Here is a 25,960-nt window from a genome sequence, read left to right on the forward strand (position 1 = left end):
TCTTGGTTGCTGGAGGAACATAGGGCCTGTACTAAAGTTATTATCTTGGTTGCTGGAGGAACATAGGGCCTGTACTAAAGGTATCCAACATTTCTTGATCTTTCTTTGCATCAGGCCATGACAAGATAATCTGCTTGTATACTTACTGTACTTCTATTATAACATATCATATCTCATATCTGTTCTCCAGGCTCTCAGGACTGGAATATCTGTCATCTTTAATACAGGCTACTGTTATTCTATCTCCTGCTTATAGTCCATGATTTCTCCCTCTGTCCCCTCTACCCCAGGTTCCCAGGACTGTGTGATCTCTGGAGACCCCCACTACAATACATTTGATGATAGGTTCTACAGCTTCATGGGGACCTGCACCTACACCCTGGCCAGGACCTGCAAGAACAACACAGGTAACAGTTCTAACTCTGGGTTCTGGGTTATGTAGTTCTATCTCTGGGTTCTGTAGTTCTAACTCTGGATTGTAGGTTCTATAGTTCAAACTCTGGGTGCTCGGTTATGTAGTTCTAACTCTGGGTTCTAGGTTCTGTAGTTATAACTCTGGTTTCTAGGTTCTTTAGTTCTAACTCTGGGTTCTAGGTTCTGTAGTTATAACCCTGGTTTCTAGGTTCTGTAGTTCTAACTCTGGGTTCTAGGTTCTGTAGTTATAACTCTGGGCTCTGGGTTCTAGATTCTGTAGTTCTAACTCTGGGGTCTGAGTTCTGTAGCTCTAATTCTGCACTCTGGGTTGTGTAGTTCTAACTCTGGGCTCTGGGTTCTAGGTTCTGTAGTTCTAACTCTGGGTTCTAGGTTCTGTAGTTCTAACAGTACTCTGGGTTGTGTAGTTCTAACTCTGCTCTCTGGGTTGTGTAGTTCTAACTCTGGGCTCTGGGTTCTAGGTTCTGTAGTTCTAACTCTGGGCTCTGGGTTCTGTAGCTCTAACAGCGCTCTGTGTTGTGTAGTTCTAACTCTGCGCTCTGGGTTGTGCAGTTCTAACTCTGGGCTCTGGATTCTAGGTTCTGTAGTTCTAACTCTGGGTTCTGGGTTCTGTAGTTCTAACTGAGTTCTAGGTTCTGTAGTTCTAACTCTGGGCTCTGGATTATGTAGTTCTAACTCGGGGCTCTGGGTTCTTGGTTCTGTAGTTCTAACTCTAGGTCCTGCTGTGTTCTAAGCCCTGTGGTTCTACTTGTGTTCTGCTGTATGTGTTCTAGGTCCCTGGTTCTCTGTGGAGGGTAAGAACGAGGAGCGTGGTCTGGCTGGAGTGTCCTACCTGAAAAAGCTCTACGTCACTGTCGATGGAATCACTGTCACACTAATGAAGAGCAGGAAGACTCTGGTACATGTTAATACATCCATCCATCCATGAATGAATCAATTCATCCATTAATCTATCAGTCAATCAATCAGTCAACCCAATGAATTTATACAGCTCTTTATGTATTTAACCCAGCCCATAATTTACATGTAATCCTATGCATGTAAAACTGTGTAAGTGTCATAATTCTATGTTATTAACGGTAATAACACTTTCTCATACATGTTTATGTCCTTCACATTCCACGTCACAGATGTGGTGGTATCACTCTGTTATCTCTTTCTTGTTCTCCATCTCTCCCTTAAGATAAGGATCAACAATATTACACCATGATGATTCACCCAAAGCCTTTTTCTTCCCCTCTTTGTAATACACCTTTTATCTCTCTTTCTCTCTCTTTCATTGTCTCTTTTTATCTATTCTCTCCCTCCCTCCCTCCGTCATCGTCATCATCATCATCATCATCATCATCGTCGTCTCTTTTACCAGTAACCCTTTAAATCTGTCTTTCAGTGAGACCTCATCTTCACCTCTACTTTGTTTTCTTTCCTAGAATTATGTCTGTCTTATCCTTAACAGAGCTCAAACATCAAAATCCTCTGTCTGTGACTCTCTCTCTCTCTCTCTCTCTCTCTCTCTCTCTCTCTCTCTCTCTCTCGACAGGTGAATGGAAAGCGAGTGTCCCTCCCTCACTCCCCCTCTTCGCTCATCTCTCTATCGCTGGCGGGTCAGTACGTCACGCTGCAGACTCCGTTCGGCCTCAAGGTGCGCTGGGACGGAAACCACTACGCCCAGATCTCAGTGCCCAGGTACGCACAGACACAAGAAGTGGGCACAGGAATTAGAATCTAGTGTCTTCCTTTTTCCACAAGGCCGATCTCAAACAAATTACACCCTATTATTTTTATAGTGTACTACTTTTGTGCCATATCTATGTGATAAATGTATCAATACTATTGCAAATTATTTATCATCATGACTTAATGATTTAATATTATTCATATAGAATTTAGAACCATTTCTGTTCTGTTCTGATCTTTGTAGTAATCTGCTGGTTGTTGTGTATCTTGGTATTATGATCTTTGTAGTATGATCTCTCTAGCAATCCACTGGTTTTATGTCTTTGTATCTTGACCTTTGAACTAATCCACTGTGCTGTGTATCTAATCTACTGTGTCGTGTGTCTTGGTCTATACAGCTCCTACTCTGACAAGATGTGTGGTCTGTGCGGCGACTACGACGGTAACCCTAACAACGACTTCACCAAGCCGGACGGATCCCAGGTCACCACCTCCAAGGACTTTGGAAACAGCTGGAAGACCGAGGAAGATGAGGATGTCACGTGAGTGGGAATTATGAGGGAACTTTCTTTGGGAATATTTCTGCCCATTAATGTATGTAGTAGAAATAGTTTGGGAACTTAGTGTACACTTGTAATATGCAACAGTTTGGGAACTTAGTGTACACTTTAAGGGGTAGTAATAAGTGTATTGTGCATTATATTATAAAATGTTATTGTCTTTCCATTTTTTTAATTGTTTACTAACATTGTGTTTTCCACAGATGCAAACCCGACACCGACCCAGATCCACACTGTGATCCCTCACTAGAGGCAGAGGTTTCCAAACCTGAGAACTGTGGGAAATTAACCGACACCAAAGGACCCTTCAGGTGAGCAAGAACACTAACAACTCTGAATTATTCTAATGTTTGTTTATGTGTCAATTAATCCCATAAGGGATTAACTGATGATTTGACATGAAAAATCATTCATACAGAATATTAACTCAGTACTCACCCCATATAGTATGTATAGAGAAAGTGATTTAAAGTTGTATAAGAAGCGTTTATGTCCAAAATGCTATATCCACCAACTTTTCACATTTGTATTTTTTCATCACAAATGAATGCTTATTTGAAAATAGTGCAGATTTAATTAATTTAATTTCAAGTTTTGGGCTATATATGTGAAAATATACTTGATGAGTTTCATTCCAAATCGTTATATTCACAATTTCTTTTAAAACATTTTCACAAATCTTTCACAATCATCAGAAATGATTGCTTATGGGTACCTTCATGTGTGTGTAAAGTATTACTGTTCTCAGATTTTTTATAAATAGATTTTAGATGTATATGAAAATGTGTTTTTTTGCAAAACGCTACATATCCATTGTTAAGCTGGAATGTAATGCTCGTATGCTGTATATTTGACTGTGATATGTGGTTATCTCACATAGCTATCTTAAGATGAAGGCACTTACTATAAGTCACTCTGAAAATGGATATACAGAATTTTGGAGTGAAGCTTATATATATCGGTGTTTTGACTTTTCTCTTTGATGCTCCCTCCCTCCACTCTCTTTCCTTTCTTTCTGTCTTTCTTTCTTTCTCAAATCCCCCTGTCTTCCTCACACATTTCACTCATTCCATTACTTTCTCTGCATTTTATCCCCCCCCCCTCCGCCCCCAACAGGGAGTGCATAGCGTCGGTGGACCCTAGTCCGTTCTTCCAGAGCTGTGTGTATGACATGTGTCGCTTCGTGGGCCAACAGCAGATGCTGTGTGACCAGCTTCAGGTGTATACCGACGCCTGCCTGAGCGCAGGGATCAAGGTCCACCCCTGGAGGGAGCCAGATTTCTGCCGTGAGTCTCATATGTAGACATCACAGACATTTAGTCACAATGGGAGTGAATCGGGGAGGTTCAGAGGTCAAGGTCCACCCCTGGAGACAGCCAGACTTCTGCTGATTTCTGTCTCACACTGTAGACACCACAGACACCATAGACTGAGATCCAATGCACTCAGAGGCTCTGTCTCAGTTGCTTAAAGATGCACTCCAGTCTCTTTTCACCTCATTTAACACCTGATTTACTTAACAAAAGGCACATCTCAATAGGTGATCCAGGTAAGTCATGACATCACAAGTGGGGGCTTTCCTCTTTTGTTCTCTAACACTCCTCAACCGGGGGGGGGGATGACATCAGAGTAGACCCAGCAGAATGGCCAACTCTAGAAGTTTGCAGGTGTGTCTCAAAAAAACACTTTTTGCTCAGAATATCTTGTTTTACCCTTAAAGCAGCAATCAGCGGTTGAAACAATAACGAAGCGGCTTCCCCGCGCCTGGTTCGGTAAATAGCTGAAGGATGGGGTTGGAGAAATGTGTTGTGGATACAAGACTTGAATTATAGTTTTAACCATGGTTTGAGGCTATATAGTGTTGTTTATTTACATTTTCTTTGTTTACAAACATTGGAGTAAAACACGTTTATATTTGGGGTTCTGATGGGGTACGACTAAGCTCATGGTGCATTTATTTCTAAGTTATATTCTTCAAGAATCAATGGGTAAATATCATTCATTTATCAAAGAAAGGTATGTAGCAACTGCAGAATGCCCCTTTAAGTGTGTGTGCATCACTGTATTTATACTTGGGATATTTCTTTTCAACAGCAAAAGTTTAAAAAACTAGTGCGTCTTTAAAAACGATCATGTCATCGTCTCCTCCCCTTCGCTGCACTGATTGGAAATGACTTGGCAGGTCACACCGTCCAACTACCTTCGGAGTCTGCTGCAGCTTTTCCATAGGAGAAGCAGGATTTTATTTATCAGGCTGGCACACAGGCCAAAGTTACACAGTTGCAGTGCAAATATGTTTGTCAATCAATCCCAATATTACAGTCACTCCTGATCATGTTTGGAGCTGTTAGGTACTTTATGATTCAGAAGACCTTCCTGTACTGACCTGTTCCTGCTCTCTCTCCTCTACCTCTATAGCTCTGGCCTGTCCTCCCAACAGTTCTTACTCCATGTGTGTGAGCTCCTGTCCAGAGACATGTCTGGGTGTCAGCGGCCCCCCTGGTTGCTCCGGGGTGTGTGTGGAGGGGTGTGAGTGTAACCGTGGCTTTATCCTCAGTGACGACAAGTGTGTTCCTGTTAAAGACTGTGGCTGTGTCAACTCCTCTGGAGACTACCATCCTGTGAGTAACACTCCTGTGTTTCACCTTAGTGAATGTTTAATACGGTTTAATAATGTCAAATCTCAATGTGACCTCTGGTTAAATAAAGGATAAAACAATGAATATATACTTAACTTGGTTTTATGTTTCGTATTGAGCATCAAGCTTTCATAATAACTTCATCAGTCCCTGATACAAGTAGAAATTGAACTACGTTGCATTGAACACTCATGTTAAATCATCTGAATGAAAATAAAAGACAGTAGTACTGAACTGTAGACTCACCATGATGTGTGTGTTTCAGGTGGGGGACGCCTGGTACCTGGAGGGCTGTAAGGAGAAGTGTGTGTGTCTGGGTGGAGGGGTGCTACAGTGTCACAACACCACCTGTACCCCGGCAGAGAGCTGCGGCCTGCAGGATGGGGAGTTAGGATGTTACCCACTGGGTACTATACAGTTATATGAATTACAACACGCATGAATTACAACACGCATGAATTACAACACACATGATTTACAACACACATGAATTACAACACGCATGAATTACAACACGCATGAATTACAACACGCATGAATTACAACACGCATGAATTACAACACGCATGAATTACAACACGCATGAATTACAACACGCATGAATTACAACACGCATGAATTACAACACGCATGAATTACAACACGCATGAATTAGCAACACGCATGAATTACAACACATGAATTACAACACACATGAATTACAACACGCATGAATTACAACACGCATGAATTACAACACGCATGAATTTACATGAATTACACACGCATGAATTACATGAATTACAACACGCATGAATTACAACACGCATGAATTACAGCACACATGAATTACAACACGCATGAATTACAACACACATGAATTACAACACGCATGAATTACAACACGCATGAATTACAACACGCATGAATTACAACACGCATGAATTACAACACGCATGAATTACTACACGCATGAATTACAACACGCATGAATTACAACACGCATGAATTACAACACGCATGAATTACAACACGCATGAATTACAGCACACATGAATTACAACACGCATGAATTACAACACACATGAATTACAACACGCATTAATTACAACACACATGAATTACAACACATTTAACAACATCACAACCATAAATTAATTCAATATGATAAACTATAACTAAACTCTACCCTCCATCTCTCCTCCCTCTACCCACAGAAACAGGTATCTGCACTGTACAGGGCGACCCTCACTACACCTCTTTCGATAAAAAGGTGCATAACTTCATGGGTTCCTGTTCCTACACTCTCACCAAGCCGTGCAATGAGTCCTCCGGCTTGCCATACTTCACCGTCGACACGCAGAACGAGCACCGAGGCAGCAACAAGAAGGTGTCGTACGTCCGAGCCGTCATGGTCAAGGTCTCCGGGATGACTGTCATCTTGGGAAAGGGACGCAAAATACAGGTGAGGAGGATTATGGGTAGATTAGCGCTACAGTTTGACTTCATCACAAATGTTACATTTCCCACATTTTAGTTTATTTATATTATTTATTTATATATGAATTATGCTGCCAAAGTGTCAGAAAAAGGCTTTGCCGTGTAGAAGATGGAAGGTGGTTATGCCTTTCACCAGTAAAGAAAACCGAAATATATCAAAAATAATATTCAACGCTGCACTGTATCGTCAGCTTTTAGCGTCAAGACGTTTAATCAAACTGGTTGCTCTCTGCCCCTCTCCCAGGTCAACGGTACCCTGGTGACCCCTCCCGTGACTCTGACCAATGGGGTGAAGGTCTACCTGAGCGGGAAGTTCGTTGTGTTGGAGACGACCTTTGGCCTGCGGGTGAGGTTCGATGGTAACCACCACGCTGACGTCACTCTGCCCTCCTTCTACAACCAACTGCTCTGTGGACTTTGTGGTAAGAAGGGTTCATCAACAGATAATCAATATTGACAGACAGGGAAACCTGCAGTAGTACACCATACACGCCCTTGGGATGAGAAAATAATGATACAAAACATCCTAATTGACTAGATAGGGATTCTGTAATTATTTGGTGATTGTCTATCTAATAGGAAACTTCAATGACCAACCTGGTGATGACAACATCAAGCCAGATGGTAAACCAGCCGTCAACACCAACGAACTGGGAGAGAGCTGGCAGGTACCCGACGACCGCCCCGAGTGAGTCTCCTGTTTCCATTTCTTTTGCATTCATGAATTGAATGGTTTTATTCATCTTGTATTTTTCTGGAAGTACCTATAGTCTGACCTTGAATACCAGAGCCAGACTGGATTCCAGTGTTTTGTATCAAACGTGACCTACTACAGGTCTGTCTCCATGGAGATTTAATTTCACTCCTCGACAGTGACGTCTTTGACGTTTGTCCCTTTCTTTAATCCCTCCATCCCTCTGTCCCTGTCAGCTGCACCCACGGTGGAGGAGAGGAGGAGTGTGATCCCAAGGTGGAGGCAGAGGCTGTGAAACCTACCAGCTGTGGGATGATCAGTGACCCTATCGGTGAGACACACACACACACACACACACACACACACACACATACACATACACATACACACACATACACACACACACTCACACACACACACACACACAGTGCATTCGGAAAGTATTCAGACCCCTTGAACTTTTTCACATTTTGTTGCGTTACAGCCTTATTCTAAAATGGATTAAATAGTTTTTTCCCTCTCATCAATCTACACACAATAACCCATAATGATAAAGAAAAAACAGGTTTTTAGACATTTTTACAAATGTATTACAAATAAAAAACGGAAATGTTACATTTACAAAAGTATTCAGACCCCCTACTCAGCAATTTGTTCAAGCACCATTAGCAGCGATTACAGCCTTGAGTCTTCTTGGGTATGACACTATAAGCTTGACACACCTGTATTTGGGGAGTTTCTCCCATTCTTCTCTGCATCCTCTCAAGCTCTGTCAGGTTGGATGGGGAGCGTCGCTGCACAGCTATTTTCAGGTGTCTCCAGAGATGTTTGATCGGGTTCAAGTCCAGGCTCTGGCTGGGCCACTCAAGGACATTCAGAGACTTGTCCCGAAGCATGTCCTGCATTGTCTTGGCTGTGTGCTTAGGGTCGTTGTTCTGTTGGAAGGTGAACCTTCGCCCCAGTCTGAGGTCCTGAGCTCTCTGGAGCAGGTTTTCATCAAGGATCTCTCTGTACTTTGCTCCGTTCATCTTTCCCTCGATCCTGACTAGTCTTCTAGTCCCTGTCACTGAAAAACATCCCCACAGCATGATGCTGCCTCCACCATGCTTCACCGTAGGGATGGTGCTAGGTTTCCTCCAGATGTGATGCTTGGCAATCAGGCCAAAGAGTTCAATCTTGGTTTCATCAGACCAGAGAATCTTGTTTCTCATGGTCTGAGAGTCCTTTCGGTGCCTTTTGGCAAACTCCAAGCGTGCTGTCATGTGCCTTTTACTGAGGAGTGGCTTCCGTCTGGCCACTCTACCATAAAGGCCTGATTGGTGGAGTACTGCAGAAAAAGTCCCTCTGGAAAGTTCTCCTATCTCCACAGAGGAACTCTAGAGTTCTGTCAGAGTGACCATCGGGTTCTTACTCACCTCCCTGACCAAGGCCCTTCTCCCCCAATTGCTCAGTTTGGCTGGGCGGCCAGCTCTAGGAAGAGTCTTGGTGGTTCCAAACTTCTTCCATTTAAAGATGAGGAGGCCACTGTGTTCTTGGGGACCTTCAATGCTGCAGACATTTTTTGGTACCCTTCCCCAGATCTGTGCCTCGACACAATCCTGTGACGGGGCTCTACAGACAATTCCTCATGGCCTGGTTTTTGCTCTGACTTTGTGGGACCTTACATAGACAGGTGTGCCTTTCCAAATCATGTCCAGTCAATGGAATTTACCACAGTTGAACTCCAATCAAGTTGTAGAAACATCTCTAACATGATCAATGGAAAAAGGATGAACCTGAGCTCAATTTTGAGTCTCATAGCAAAGGGTCTGAATACTTATTTAAATAAGGTATTTCTGTTAGTTTTTTAAATAAATGGACAACAATTCTTAAAACCTATTTTCGCTTTGTCATAATGGAGTTTTCTGTGTAGATCAATGAGGAAATGTATTTATTTAATATATTTTAGAATAAGGCTGTAACGTAACAAAATGTGGGAAAAGTCAAGGGGTCTTTATACTCCAAATGCACTGAATGAACACACTGTCTAAACTAAATCCTATGCTCAAACATATTTTTTTTCACCAAAAGGGTTACATAAAATATACTACACACAACTTGGAATGTATATTTCAGTCTCCCCCTTCACTAAAACCGTTTATCACCAATCATTCTCCATGGTTGTCCCAGGTATCTTCAAGCCGTGCCACGCGGTGGTTCCCCCCAACATCTACCAGGAGAACTGTGTGTATGACCAGTGTGCTACAGGAGGAGAGACGGTGGCTCTGTGCCAGGCTATAGAGAGTTACGCTGACCTGTGTGCCTTGGCTGGAGTACCTATCGCATGGAGGAACAACACCTTCTGTCGTAAGTCACACACATACACACCTGTCGTAAGTCACACACACACCTGTCGTAAGTCACACACACACACACACACACACACACCTGCGTGTTCTCTATGTAAAACACTAGGCCGTGCATCTACTAAGAAACCTGTCAATATACTGTAACATACTGTACCTGTATGTTACCGTATCTGTATGTTACTGTATCTGTATGTTACCATATCTGTATGTTACTGTATCTGTAACATACTCTAACTCTATGTTACTGTATCTGTATGTTACTGTATCTGTAACATACTCTAACTCTATGTTACTGTATCTGTATGTTACCGTATCTGTAACATACTCTAACTCTATGTTACTGTATCTGTATGTTACTGTATCTGTAACATACTCTAACTCTATGTTACTGTATCTGTATGTTACCGTATCTGTAACATACTCTAACTCTATGTTACTGTATCTGTATGTTACCGTATCTGTATGTTACTGTATCTGTAACATACTCTAACTCTATGTTACTGTATCTGTATGTTACCGTATCTGTAACATACTCTAACTCTATGTTACTGTATCTGTATGTTACTGTATCTGTAACATGCTCTAACTCTATGTTACTGTATCTGTATGTTACCGTATCTGTAACATACTCTAACTCTATGTTACTGTATCTGTATGTTACCGTATCTGTATGTTACTGTATCTGTAACATACTCTAACTCTATGTTACTGTATCTGTATGTTACCGTATCTGTAACATACTCTAACTCTATGTTACTGTATCTGTATGTTACCGTATCTGTATGTTACTGTATCTGTAACATACCCTAACTCTATGTTACTGTATCTGTAACATGCTCTAACTCTATGTTACTGTATCTGTAACATACCCTAACTCTATGTTACTGTATCTGTATGTTACTGTATCTGTATGTTACCGTATCTGTATGTTACTGTATCTGTATGTTACCGTATCTGTATGTTACTGTATCTGTAACATACTCTAACTCTATGTTACTGTATCTGTATGTTACCGTATCTGTAACATACTCTACCTCTATGTTATTGTATCTGTATGTTACCGTATCTGTATGTTACTGTATCTGTATGTTACTGTATCTGTATGTTACTGTATCTGTATGTTACTGTACTCTATGTTACTGTATCTGTATGTTACCGTATCTGTATGTTACTGTATCTGTATGTTACCGTATCTGTATGTTACTGTATCTGTATGTTACGTATCTGTATGTTACCGTATCTGTATGTTACTGTATCTGTAACATGCTCTAACTCTATGTTACTGTATCTGTATGTTACCGTATCTGTATGTTACTCTATCTCTATGTTACTGTATCTGTATGTTACCGTATCTGTATGTTACCGTATCTGTATGTTACTGTATCTGTATGTTACTGTATCTGTAACATACTCTAACTCTATGTTACTGTATCTGTATGTTACCGTATCTGTAACATACTCTAACTCTATGTTACTGTATCTGTATGTTACCGTATCTGTATGTTACTGTATCTGTAACATACTCTAACTCTATGTTACTGTATCTGTATGTTACTGTATCTGTAACATACTCTAACTCTATGTTACTGTATCTGTATGTTACCGTATCTGTAACATACTCTAACTCTATGTTACTGTATCTGTATGTTACCGTATCTGTAACATACTCTAACTCTATGTTACTGTATCTGTATGTTACCGTATCTGTATGTTACTGTATCTGTATGTTACCGTATCTGTATGTTACTGTATCTGTATGTTACCGTATCTGTATGTTACCGTATCTGTATGTTACCGTATCTGTATGTTACCGTATCTGTATGTTACTGTATCTGTATGTTCGTATCTGTATGTTACTGTATCTGTATGCTCTAACTCTATGTTACTGTATCTGTATGTTACCGTATCTGTATGTTACTCTATCTCTATGTTACTGTATCTGTATGTTACCGTATCTGTAACATACTCTAACTCTATGTTACCGTATCTGTATGTTACCGTATCTGTATGTTACCGTATCTGTATGTTACTGTATCTGTAACATACTCTAACTCTATGTTACTGTATCTGTATGTTACCGTATCTGTATGTTACTGTATCTGTATGTTACTGTATCTGTATGTTACCGTATCTGTATGTTACCGTATCTGTATGTTACCGTATCTGTATGTTACCGTATCTGTATGTTACCGTATCTGTATGTTACTGTATCTGTAACATACTCTAACTCTATGTTACTGTATCTGTATGTTACCGTATCTGTATGTTACTGTATCTGTAACATACTCTAACTCTATGTTACTGTATCTGTAACATGCTCTAACTCTATGTTACTGTATCTGTATGTTACCGTATCTGTAACATACTCTAACTCTATGTTACTGTATCTGTATGTTACCGTATCTGTAACATACTCTAACTCTATGTTACCGTATCTGTATGTTACCGTATCTGTATGTTACCGTATCTGTATGTTACTGTATCTGTAACATACTCTAACTCTATGTTACTGTATCTGTATGTTACCGTATCTGTAACATACTGTATCTGTATGTTACTGTATCTGTATGTTACCGTATCTGTATGTTACCGTATCTGTATGTTACTGTATCTGTAACATACTCTAACTCTATGTTACTGTATCTGTATGTTACCGTATCTGTATGTTACTGTATCTGTAACATACTCTAACTCTATGTTACTGTATCTGTATGTTACTGTATCTGTATGTTACCGTATCTGTATGTTACTGTATCTGTAACATGCTCTAACTCTATGCTACTGTATCTGTATGTTACCGTATCTGTATGTTACTGTATCTGTATGTTACCATATCTGTATGTTACTGTATCTGTAACATGCTCTAACTCTATGTTACTGTATCTGTATGTTACCGTATCTGTATGTTACTGTATCTGTATGTTACCATATCTGTATGTTACTGTATCTGTAACATGCTCTAACTCTATGCTACTGTATCTGTATGTTACCGTATCTGTATGTTACTGTATCTGTAACATACCCTAACTCTATGTTACTGTATCTGTAACATGCTCTAACTCTATGTTACCGTACCCCCCTCCCCCTTTATTGAGATGAACCAACATGTCCTCCATCTCTCCCCCAGCTCTGAAGTGTCTCCCAGGCAGCCACTACGAGCCCTGTGGTAGCGCCTGTCCCACCAGCTGTCAGAACCCTACTTTCAACTCCACCTGTAACCAGCCCTGTGTAGAGGGGTGTGTGTGTGACCTCGGACTGCTCCTCAGCGGAGACAAGTGTGTCCCACCCAGCCAGTGTGGCTGCACCGACGAGGATAACAACTATAGACCGGTAAGCAAGAGAGTCACTGTTTTATCGTTGCTTACACAGAAGTCAATACGATGCCTGGAACTCGTTGGAATAACATAAACTAGAGTTCAAGTCATCTCATAAACCGTTTGAAATAGTTTAAGTTTGAGCCTCTGTTTCAAAAGCACAGCTTAGTTTTTTGCACTCTACATTTGGTAGACTATGTTTAAGGCTAGCTCATATTGTTGAGGCGATGTGTATGTCTGTGCATGTCCTAGGTGGGAGACAGTTGGTTCACTGAGCTGGACTGTTCGGAGCGTTGTAGGTGTAACCGTGGCAACAACATGACCTGTGAGCCGTGGCAGTGTAGCCCCGCCCAGGAGTGTAAGGTGTTGGAGGGAGAGCTGGGATGTTTCTCAACAGGTAAATACTACACCCACTGTAGACCTTTAACATCCTTCAAATATCATGTCACTATTATCAGGCTCAGTTGTCTTTGTTCTATATTTCACAAATGTTACTGGGACAAAAAAATATAATTGATAGTTTTTAGCCCATCAAACTCAGCAACACTTTGTGAATTCACTATCTCTGTCCTTTCCATAGGTTTGGCTGTGAATTCACTATCTCTATCCTTTCTATAGGTTTGGCTGTGAATTCACTATCTCTGTCCTTTCTATAGGTTTGGCTGTGAATTCACTATCTCTGTCCTTTCTATAGGTTTGGCTGTGAATTCACTATCTCTGTCCTTTCTATAGGTTTGGCTGTGTGTCATGTGTCTGGAGATCCTCACTACTACACCTTCGACGCTGTCATGCACACCTTTATGGGTACCTGTACCTACACCCTGGTAGAGGTGAGTAATGTCATCCTCTCCTCCCTCCCTTTAACATCTCCCTCCATCCCTCCCTCCATCCCCGTCTCTCTCTCTCTCTCTCTCCCCCCATTCATCCCCCCATCTGTCTCTTTCCTTCCCTCCCTCTCTCGCTGTCAGGTGTGTAACTCCACCAAGGTAACTCCGTTCACCATCGTGGCGAAGAATGAGGAGCGCGGCCAACCAGAGGCGTCTTACGTGCACTCTGTTACAGTCTACCTTCCCAACGCCAACGTCACGCTACAGAAGAGCCGCAGAGTTCTGGTGAGATGGAGGGAGAGAGTCCTTGGGGAGTATATAGTACTGAGGGAGTCCTTGGGGAGTATATATTACCGAGGGAGTCCTTGGGGAGGAGTATATATTACCGAGGGAGTCCTTGGGGAGTATATATTACTGAGGGAGTCCTTGGGGAGGATATATTACTGAGGGAGTCCTTGGGGAGTATATATTACAGAGGGAGTCCATGGGGAGGAGTATATATTACCGAGGGAGTCCTTGGGGAGTATATATTACTGAGGGAGTCCTTGGGGAGGATATATTACTGAGGGAGTCCTTGGGGAGTATATATTACTGAGGGGGTCCTTGGGGAGGATATATTACTGAGGGAGTCCTTGGGGAGTATATATTACAGAGGGAGTCCTTGGGGAGTATATAGTACTGAGGGAGTCCTTGGGGAGTATATATTACTGAGGGAGTCCTTGGGGAGTATATATTACTGAGGGAGTCCTTGGGGAGGAGTATATATTACAGAGTGAGTCCTTGGGGAGGATATAGTACTGAGGGAGTCCTTGGGGAGTATATAGTACTGAGGGAGTCCTTGGGGAGTATATATTACTGAGGGAGTCCTTGGGGAGTATATATTACTGAGGGAGTCCTTGGGGAGGATATATTACTGAGGGAGTCCTTGGGGAGTATATATTACTGAGGGAGTCCTTGGGGAGTATATATTACTGAGGGAGTCCTTGGGGAGTATATATTACTGAGGGAGTCCTTGGGGAGTATATAGTACTGAGGGAGTCCTTGGGGAGTATATATTACTGAGGGAGTCCTTTTTATTTTTATTTATTTTTATTTCACCTTTATTTAACCAGGTAGGCTAGTTGAGAACAAGTTCTCATTTGCAACTGCGACCTGGCCAAGATAAAGCATAGCAGTGTGAGCAGACAACACAGAGTTACACATGGAATAAACAATTAACAAGTCAATAACACAGTAGAAAACAAAGGGGGGAGTCTATATACAATGTGTGCAAAAGGCATGAGGAGGTAGGCGAATAATTACAATTTTGCAGATTAACACTGGAGTGATAAATGATCAGATGGTCATGTACAGGTAGAGATATTGGTGTGCAAAAGAGCAGAAAAGTAAATAAATAAAAACAGTATGGGGATGAGGTAGGTGAAAATGGGTGGGCTATTTACCAATAGACTATGTACAGCAGCAGCGATCGGTTAGCTGCTCAGATAGCTGATGTTTGAAGTTGGTGAGGGAGATAAAAGTCTCCAACTTCAGCGATTTTTGCAATTCGTTCCAGTCACAGGCAGCAGAGTACTGGAATGAAAGGCGGCCAAATGAGGTGTTGGCTTTAGGGATGATCAGTGAGATACACCTGCTGGAGCGCGTGCTACGGATGGATGTTGCCATCGTGACCAGTGAGTGAACTGCATGGATAGATGAGGCAGCATGGACTTACCTAGCATGGACTTGTAGATGACCTGGAGCCAGTGGGTCTGGCGACGAATATGTAACGAGGGCCAGCCAACTAGAGCATACAGGTCGCAGTGGTGGGTGGTATAAGGTGCTTTAGTGACAAAACGGATGGCACTGTGATAGACTGCATCCAGTTTGCTGAGTAGAGTGTTGGAAGCCATTTTGTAGATGACATCGCCGAAGTCGAGGATCGGTAGGATAGTCAGTTTTACTAGGGTAAGCTTGGCGGCGTGAGTGAAGGAGGCTTTGTTGCGGAATAGAAAGCCGACTCTTGATTTGATTTTCGATTGGAGATGTTTGATATGAGTCTGGAAGGAGAGTTTTCAGTCTAGCCAGACACCTAGGTACTTATAGATGTCCACATATTCAAGGTCGGAACCATCCAGGGTGGTGATGCTAGTCGGGCATGCGGGTGCAGGCAGCGATCGGTTGAAAAGCATGCATTTGGTTTTACTAGCGTTTAAGAGCAGTTGGAGGCCACGGAAGGAGTGTTGTATGGCATTGAAGCTTGTTTGGAGGTTAGATAGCACAGTGTCCAATGACGGGCCGAAAGTATATAGAATGGTGTCGTCTGCGTAGAGGTGGATCAGGGAATCGCCCGCAGCAAGAGCAACATCATTGATATATACAGAGAAAAGAGTCGGCCCGAGAATTGAACCCTGTGGCACCCCCATAGAGACTGCCAGAGGACCGGACAGCATGCTCTCCGATTTGACACACTGAAATCTGTCTGCAAAGTAATTGGTGAACCAGGCAAGGCAGTCATCCGAAAAACCGAGGCTACTGAGTCTGCCGATAAGAATATGGTGATTGACAGAGTCCAAAGCCTTGGCAAGGTCAATGAAGACGGCTGCACAGTACTGTCTTTTATCGATGGCGGTTATGATATCGTTTAGTACCTTGAGTGTGGCTGAGGTGCACCCGTGACCGGCTCGGAAACCAGATTGCACAGCGGAGAAGGTACGGTGGGATTCGAGATGGTCAGTGACCTGTTTGTTGACTTGGCTTTCGAAGACCTTAGATAGGCAGGGCAGGATGGATATAGGTCTCCTTGGGGAGTATATATTACTGAGGGAGTCCTTGGGGAGTATATATTACTGTTAGCTGTGAATCAGATTTCCCCAGAAAGTACAGCAGTTCTCTGCTTTGTCAAATTGTTTCAGTCAGATAGTAGAGTCACCGTTATGGTAAGTATTGGTCATTATTCATCGTCAACAATCACTATCCTCTCTATGAAGCTGGCAGGGGAGGCAGAGGAGACAGGGGAGACAGGGGAGACAGGGGAGACAGGGGAGACGGGAGACAAGGGGGACAGAGGAGACAGGGGAGAGAGAGGAGACAGGGGAGACAGAGGAGACAGGGGAGACAGAGGAGTTAGGGGAGACAGAGGAGACAGGGGAGACAGGAGACAGTGGAGATGGGAAACAAGGGAGGCAGGGGAGACAGGAGACGGGGTAGACAGTGAAGACTGGAGACAAGGGAGAAAGGGGAGGCAAGGGGGTTTGCCTGTACTAAAATATTGTTTCTAGGGGTGCTGATGGAGGTTGCCTATTCTAGTGAGGACATCAGCACCGGCAAGCCCCTCCCTTGAACCGCCCATGGAAGCTGTGATGGTCTAGTTTGATAAACAATCACCCAGATCCTTATAATGTATTATTAATCACCACTAATAACCTCCTTCTCCCTTCACTCCCCCACCCCTCTATGTCTCCCTCCCCCTCTCTATCTTTCTCCCTCCCCCTCTCTTCTCTCCAGTTGAACGGGCACAGGGTGCGTACTCCTCTGTCCATCGATGTGGCCGGGGCCAGGGTCTTGAGTAGTGGTGTCTACATTCTACTAGACACTAACTTTGGCCTGAAGGTGAAGTTTGATGGAGTCCATCACCTGGAGATCATCGTCCCTGGAGAGTACTTCAACAAGGTACATCCAACTGGACCCAAACATTATAATGTTACTGTATGATGATGATACATATAATATCATGGTCAAATAAGAAGCTTCTTTCACACAAACATGTACTTTGCTGTCTCAAAATATGCACATCTTCAGATCAAAATGATACTGTGAAATGCTTACTTACGAGCCTTTAACCAACAACGCAGAGTTTTTAAAAAGTGAGTAATGTGCTAAATAAACTAAAGTAAAATAGTAACACAATAAAATAACAATAACGAGGCTATGGGTAGCGGTACAGAGTCAATGTGCAGGGGTATGTTTTAGTCGAGGTAATATGTACATGTAGATAGGGGTGAAGTGACTATGTATAGATAATAAACAGAGAGTAGCAGCAGCATATGTAAAGAGTGTGAAGGAATGCGCGTGTGTGTGTGTGTGTGTGTATGTGTGTGTGTGTGTGTGTGTGTGTGTGTGTGTGTGTGTGTGTGTGTGTGTGTGTGTGTGTGTGTGTGTGTGTGTGTGTGTGTGTGTGTGTGTGTGTGTGTGTGTGTGTTGGAGTGTCAGTGTAGTATGTGTGAGTGTGTGTGGTCCAATGACTGTACATGGAGCCTGAGCAAGATAAAAAAATAAGATTAAAATAAAGGGGTCAATGCTAATAGTCTGGGCAGCCATGTGATGAACTGTTCAGCAGTCAAATGGGGGTAGAAGCTGGAGTGACATGGACACCAGGGGTATGAGTGCTACAGATGTGAGTGCTAGTCATTTAGACAGGTTACCTTGGTGTTCTTGGGCACAGGGACTATGGTGGTCTGCTTGAAACATGTAGGTATTACAGTCTGGGTCAGGAAGAGGTTGAAAATGTAGGTGAAAACACTTGCCAGCTGGTCAGCGTATGCTCTGAGTACATGTCCTGGTAATCTGTCCTAGCAATCTATCCCGGAATCTGTCCTGGTAATCTGTCCTGGTAATCTGTCCTGGTAATCTGTCTGGTAATCTGTCCCGGTAATCTGTCCTGGTAATCTGTCCTGGTAATCTGTCCTGGTAATCTTCTCCATTATCTCTCACACGCTCTCTCTCTACATCTCACCAGGTGTGTGGTATGTGTGGTAACTTCAACATGAACATGTCTGATGACAACCTGAAACCAGATGGAAAGCCGGCCAAGGACGTGATGGAACTGGGCAACAGCTGGAAGTCAGAGGGAGACTCAGACCCAGGGTCAGGCACCTTGGACCTCTTACCTTAGACCTTTAACCTCTGACCTTATTCATGTGCTACACCTGAAGGAAAATGATTCATATACAAGAACAAACTCACTTTCCCACACATTGCTGATATGCAGATATCCATCTCTGTAGATATCCTCTCCTTCCTTTCTCTACCACATACATGGAACTCTATTCCACATCAAGTAACTGATGCAAGCAGTAAAATTTAATTTAAAAAACAGATAAATATACACCTATTGGAACAGCGGGAACTGTGAAGCAACACAAACATAGACAAAAACACATGCACACACACACACGATAACATACACACTATACACACACAAGCACATGGATTTTCGGTTGTAGATGTGTGGTAGTGGAGTAGTGGCCTGAGGACACACACTTAATGTGTTGTGAATGTATTGCAATGTTTTTTTTTAAATGTACTTGGCCAATATACCACGGCTAAGGGCTGTTGTTAAGCACGACACAACGTGGAGTCTCTGGATACAGCCCTTAGCCGTGGTATATTGGCCAATATACCACGGCTAAGGGCTGTTGTTAAGCACAACACCAAATCAAATCAAATCAAATTTTATTTGTCACATACACATGGTTAGCAGATGTTATTGCGAGTGTAGCGAAATGCTTGTGCTTCTAGTTCCGACAATGCAGTAATAACGAACAAGTAATCTAACTAACAATTCCAAAAAAACTACTGTCTTATACACAGTGTAAGGGGATAAAGAATATGTACATAAGGATATATGAATGAGTGATGGTACAGAGCAGCATAGGCAAGATACAGTAGATGATATCGAGTACAGTATATACATATGAGATAAGTATGTAAACCAAGTGGCATAGTTAAAGTGGCTAGTGATACATGTATTACATAAGGATGCAGTCGATGATATAGAGTACAGTATCTACGTATGCATATGAGATGAATAATGTAGGGTAAGTAACATTATATAAGGTAGCATTGTTTAAAGTGGCTAGTGATATATTTACATCATTTCCCATCAATTCCCATGATTAAAGTGGCTGGAGTAGAGTCAGTGTCATTGACAGTGTGTTGGCAGTAGCCACTCAATGTTAGTGGTGGCTGTTTAACAGTCTGATGGCCTTGAGATAGAAGCTGTTTTTCAGTCTCTCGGTCCCAGCTTTGATGCACCTGTACTGACCTCGCCTTCTGGATGACAGCGGGGTGAACAGGCAGTGGCTCGGGTGGTTGATGTCCTTGATGATCTTTATGGCCTTCCTGTAGCATCGGGTGGTGTAGGTGTCCTGGAGGGCAGGTAGTTTGCCCCGGTGATGCGTTGTGCAGACCTCACTACCCTCTGGAGAGCCTTACGGTTGAGGGCGGTGCAGTTGCCATACCAGGCGGTGATACAGCCCGCCAGGATGCTCTCGATTGTGCATCTGTAGAAGTTTGTGAGTGCTTTTGGTGACAAGCCGAATTTCTTCAGCCTCCTGAGGTTGAAGAGGCGCTGCTGCGCCTTCCTCACGATGCTGTCTGTGTGAGTGGACCAATTCAGTTTGTCTGTGATGTGTATGCCGAGGAACTTAAAACTTGCTACCCTCTCCACTACTGTTCCATCGATGTGGATGGGGGGGCTCCAACACAATGTGGAGTCTCTGGATACAGCCCTTAGCCGTGGTATATTGGCCAATATACCACGGCTAAGGGCTGTTGTTAAGCACGACACAACGTGGAGTCTCTGGATACAGCCCTTACCCGTGGTATATTGGCCTATATACCACGGCTAAGGGCTGTTGTTAAGGACGACACAACGTGGAGTCTCTGGATACAGCCCTTAGCAGTGGTATATTGGCCGTGTACCACAAACCTCTGAGGTGCCTTATTGCTGCTATAAACTGCAGTAAAAATAAATGTTTTGTCATCCCCATGTTATACGGTCTGATATACCACGGCTGTCAGCCAATCAGTGTGGCTGTGTGGTTTGAGCCCTGAATGCTGATTGGCTGACAGCATTGTGCCTAACAACAGCCCTTAGCCATGGTATATTGGCCATATACCACACCCCCTTGTGCCTTATTGCTTAAATACATACCTCTCTCCTTTCATCTATCTAACCCATTTGTCTCTCTCTCTTCATCCCTCCAGATGCTCGCCAGATGAGCGTCCCAGCATCCACCCCAACTGCACGACAGAAGAAGAGAACCAGTACGAAGCCCTGTGTTCTTCTGTTGTCCTCGGAGACAAGTTCAAGCCCTGCCACTCTTTACTGTCCCCAGAGGCTTTCCTGGACAACTGTGTGTATGACATGTGTGAATACGACGGCATGCAGGCCACACTGTGTGATAACGTGGAAGCATATGCCCAAGCCTGTCAGTCAGCCGGGGTCACCATCAGCTGGAGGAACAATACATTCTGTCGTAAGTGAAGAGGGGAAGAGGGAGGAGAGGACAGAGGGGAGGTTGAGAGAGAGGGGAAGAGGGAGGAGAGGTGGAGAGAGAGGGGGAGGGAAATGAGAGGGATGAAGAAAGTAAGAAAGAGAGGGTGAAGAGAGTGATAGAAAATGAGTGAAATCATCCCATACACTATATTATGTAACAAGAATATATTGAACCAACGTCATGTGTTGTGTTCTGGTTGTCTTCTAACCTCTCTCTCCCCCCTCCTCTCACTCTCCCAGCCCTGCCGTGCCCCCAATAGCCACTACTCTGACTGCACGCCCCCTGCCCCCCACCTGCTCTGACCTGTTCCCCACGCTCTGCCACCTGCCCTCTACCACCTGCGTCGAGGGGTGCCAGTGTGACGCAGGGTTTGTCCTCAGTGATGTGCAGTGTGTTCCTCTGGCCAAGTGTGGCTGTGTGGACAGAGTGGGAGAGTACCATGATGTGAGTCTGATTGGTACACACACACACACACTCTCACAAACACACACACACACACACTCACACACACAGGCTTCCTCTCATCAGATGATATTACCTCTGTCTGATATTACCTCTGTCTGATGTTACCTCTGTCTGATATTACCTCTGTCTGATATTACCTCTGTCTGATATTACCTCTGTCTGATATTACCTCTGTCTGATATTACCTCTGTCTGATATTACGTCTGTCTGATATTACCTCTGTCTGATATTACCTCTGTCTGATATTACCTCTGTCTGATGTTACCTCTGTCTGATGTTACCTCTGTCTGATGTTACCTCTGTCTGATATTATGTCTGTCTGATATTACGTCTGTCTGATATTACGTCTGTCTGATATTACCTCTGTCTGATATTACGTCTGTCTGATATTACCTCTGTCTGATATTACCTCTGTCTGATATTACCTCTGTCTGATGTTACCTCTGTCTGATGTTACCTCTGTCTGATATTACCTCTGTCTGATATTACGTCTGTCTGATATTACGTCTGTCTGATATTTCTGTCTGATATTACCTCTGTCTGATATTACCTCTGTCTGATATTACCTCTGTCTGATATTACCTCTGTCTGATATTACCTCTGTCTGATATTACCTCTGTCTGATATTACGTCTGTCTGATATTACGTCTGTCTGATATTACTCTGTCTGATATTACCTCTGTCTGATATTACGTCTGTCTGATATTACCTCTGTCTGATATTACGTCTGTCTGATATTACCTCTGTCTGATATTACCTCTGTCTGATATTACCTCTGTCTGATATTACGTCTGTCTGATATTACCTCTGTCTGATATTACCTCTGTCTGATATTACCTCTGTCTGATATTACCTCTGTCTGATATTACCTCTGTCTGATATTACCTCTGTCTGATATTACCTATACCTTACCTCACCTATAGCTGATACGTCATCAAGTAAGCCTACTAAAAGTTTAAGATAGAATTTATTCATTTTGGGGGAAAATGCGGGGGGGGACAGTGCCAAAAGATCTTATCATCATTGTTTTTGTTACTGACACACTCCTAGAATCAACAGTCAGTCATAATCCTGACGTGTGTGTTCCAGGTGGGTGACTCGTGGTTGACTGACCACTGTGATGGCCAGTGTACCTGTAACCTGGGAGGCTCCATAACCTGCTCAGACGTTAAATGTCCTGACAATTCTGTCTGCATTCTGGACAAATATGGAGAACTCTACTGCAAACCTGAGAGTAAGTCTCTCAATTCTACTCCCAATATTGGCAATATTACCTCTAATTCCACTAGTAGTACTAGTAGATACTATTACAGATACTAATACTCAATACTCACACAAACCTTGGCCTTATAACAGCCTATATTATTTTGCTGTATGATTGTAATGTTTCTACCTGCTCATACAGCTTTCTCTTCCCCTTTTCCCTCCCACCCCCTCTCCAGAGTTCAACAGGTGCAATATCCACGGTGACCCCCACTACCGTACGTTCGATGGGCTCACCCACCACTTCCAGGGCCCCTACACCTACACGCTGACCCAGGGTCACGACCTCCCCAGCTCACTGGTCGAGCTGCAGGTGCGGGGGAAGAACGTCCGTCGTGGTGGCAGCAGGAAGGTCTCCTACCTGGATGAGGTGTATGTCAATGTCTACGGAGTCAGCATCCGCTTCCTGCAGAAGAAAGTAGTACTGGTGAGTTGGATGGAACAACATACTGTATTTAGAGTGAATGGAAGAACATACTGTATTTAGAGTGAATGGAACAACATACTGTATTTAGAGTGAATGGAACAACATACTGTATTTAGAGTGAATGGAACAACATACTGTATTTAGAGTGAATGGAACAACATACTGTATTTAGAGTGAATGGAACAACATACTGTATTTAGAGTGAATGGAACAACATACTGTATTTAGAGTGAATGGAACAACATACTGTATTTAGAGTTAATGGAACAACATACTGTATTTAGAGTGAATGGAACAACATACTGTATTTAGAGTGAATGGAACAACATACTGTATTTAGAGTGAATGGAACAACATACTGTATTTAGAGTGAATGGAACAACATACTGTATTTAGAGTGAATGGAACAACATACTGTATTTAGAGTGGATGGAACAACATACTGTATTTAGAGTGAATGGAAGAACATACTGTATTTAGAGTGGATGGAACAACATACTGTATTTAGAGTGGATGGAACAACATACTGTATTTAGAGTGAATGGAACAACATACTGTATTTAGAGTGGATGGAACAACATACTGTATTTAGAGTGGATGGAACAACATACTGTATTTAGAGTGAATGGAAGAACATACTGTATTTAGAGTGGATGAACAACATACTGTATTTAGAGTGGATGGAAGAACATACTGGACTGTATTTGGATGGAAGAACATACTGTATTTAGAGTGAATGGAAGAACATACTGTATTTAGAGTGAATGGAAGAACATACTGTATTTAGAGTGAATGGAAGAACATACTGTATTTAGAGTGAATGGAAGAACATACTGTATTTAGAGTGAATGGAAGAACATACTGTATTTAGAGTGAATGGAAGAACATACTGTATTTAGAGTGAATGGAACAACATACTGTATTTAGAGTGAATGGAACAACATACTGTATTTAGAGTGGATGGAACAACATACTGTATTTAGAGTGAATGGAACAACATACTGTATTTAGAGTGAATGGAACAACATACTGTATTTAGAGTGGATGGAACAACATACTGTATTTAGAGTGAATGGAACAACATACTGTATTTAGAGTGAATGGAACAACATACTGTATTTAGAGTGAATGGAACAACATACTGTATTTAGAGTGAATGGAACAACATACTGTATTTAGAGTGAATGGAACAACATACTGTATTTACAACATACTGTATTTGAATGGAACAACATACTGTATTTAGAGTGAATGGAACAACATACTGTATTTAGAGTGAATGGAACAACATACTGTATTTAGAGTGAATGGAACAACATACTGTATTTAGAGTGAATGGAACAACATACTGTATTTAGAGTGGATGGAACAACATACTGTATTTAGAGTGAATGGAACAACATACTGTATTTAGAGTGAATGGAACAACATACTGTATTTAGAGTGAATGGAACAACATACTGTATTTAGAGTGAATGGAACAACATACTGTATTTACAACATACTGTATTTGAATGGAACAACATACTGTATTTAGAGTGAATGGAACAACATACTGTATTTAGAGTGAATGGAACAACATACTGTATTTAGAGTTAATGGAACAACATACTGTATTTAGAGTGAATGGAACAACATACTGTATTTAGAGTGAATGGAACAACATACTGTATTTAGAGTGAATGGAACAACATACTGTATTTAGAGTATTTGAATGGAACAACATACTGTATTTAGAGTGAATGGAACAACATACTGTATTTAGAGTGAATGGAACAACATACTGTATTTAGAGTGGATGGAACAACATACTGTATTTAGAGTGGATGGAACAACATACTGTATTTAGAGTGAATGGAAGAACATACTGTATTTAGAGTGGATGGAACAACATACTGTATTTAGAGTGGATGGAAGAACATACTGTATTTAGAGTGGATGGAACAACATACTGTATTTAGAGTGAATGGAAGAACATACTGTATTTAGAGTGAATGGAAGAACATACTGTATTTAGAGTGAATGGAAGAACATACTGTATTTAGAGTGAATGGAAGAACATACTGTATTTAGAGTGAATGGAAGAACATACTGTATTTAGAGTGAATGGGAACATACTGTATTTAGAGTGAATGGAAGAACATACTGTATTTAGAGTGGAATGGAACAACATACTGTATTTAGAGTATTTGAATGGAACAACATACTGTATTTAGAGTGAATGGAACAACATACTGTATTTAGAGTGGATGGAACAACATACTGTATTTAGAGTGAATGGAACAACATACTGTATTTAGAGTGGATGGAACAACATACTGTATTTAGAGTGAATGGAACAACATACTGTATTTAGAGTGAATGGAACAACATACTGTATTTTAGAACAACATACTGTATTTAGATGGAACAACATACTGTATTTAGAGTGAATGGAACAACATACTGTATTTAGAGTGAATGGAACAACATACTGTATTTAGAGTATTTGAATGGAACAACATACTGTATTTAGAGTGAATGGAACAACATACTGTATTTAGAGTGAATGGAACAACATACTGTATTTAGAG

At 42.1% G+C, this 25,960-nt stretch overlaps 1 pseudogene; it reads left to right on the top strand.

Annotated features, from left to right (window-relative positions):
- Positions 1 to 25,960, top strand: part of LOC112259760 — a 110,653-nt pseudogene that overhangs the window by 68,307 nt on the left and 16,386 nt on the right.

The sequence above is a fragment of the Oncorhynchus tshawytscha genome, linkage group LG10 (assembly GCF_018296145.1).
Source record: "Oncorhynchus tshawytscha isolate Ot180627B linkage group LG10, Otsh_v2.0, whole genome shotgun sequence".
In the NCBI taxonomy this organism is placed as follows: domain Eukaryota; kingdom Metazoa; phylum Chordata; class Actinopteri; order Salmoniformes; family Salmonidae; genus Oncorhynchus; species Oncorhynchus tshawytscha.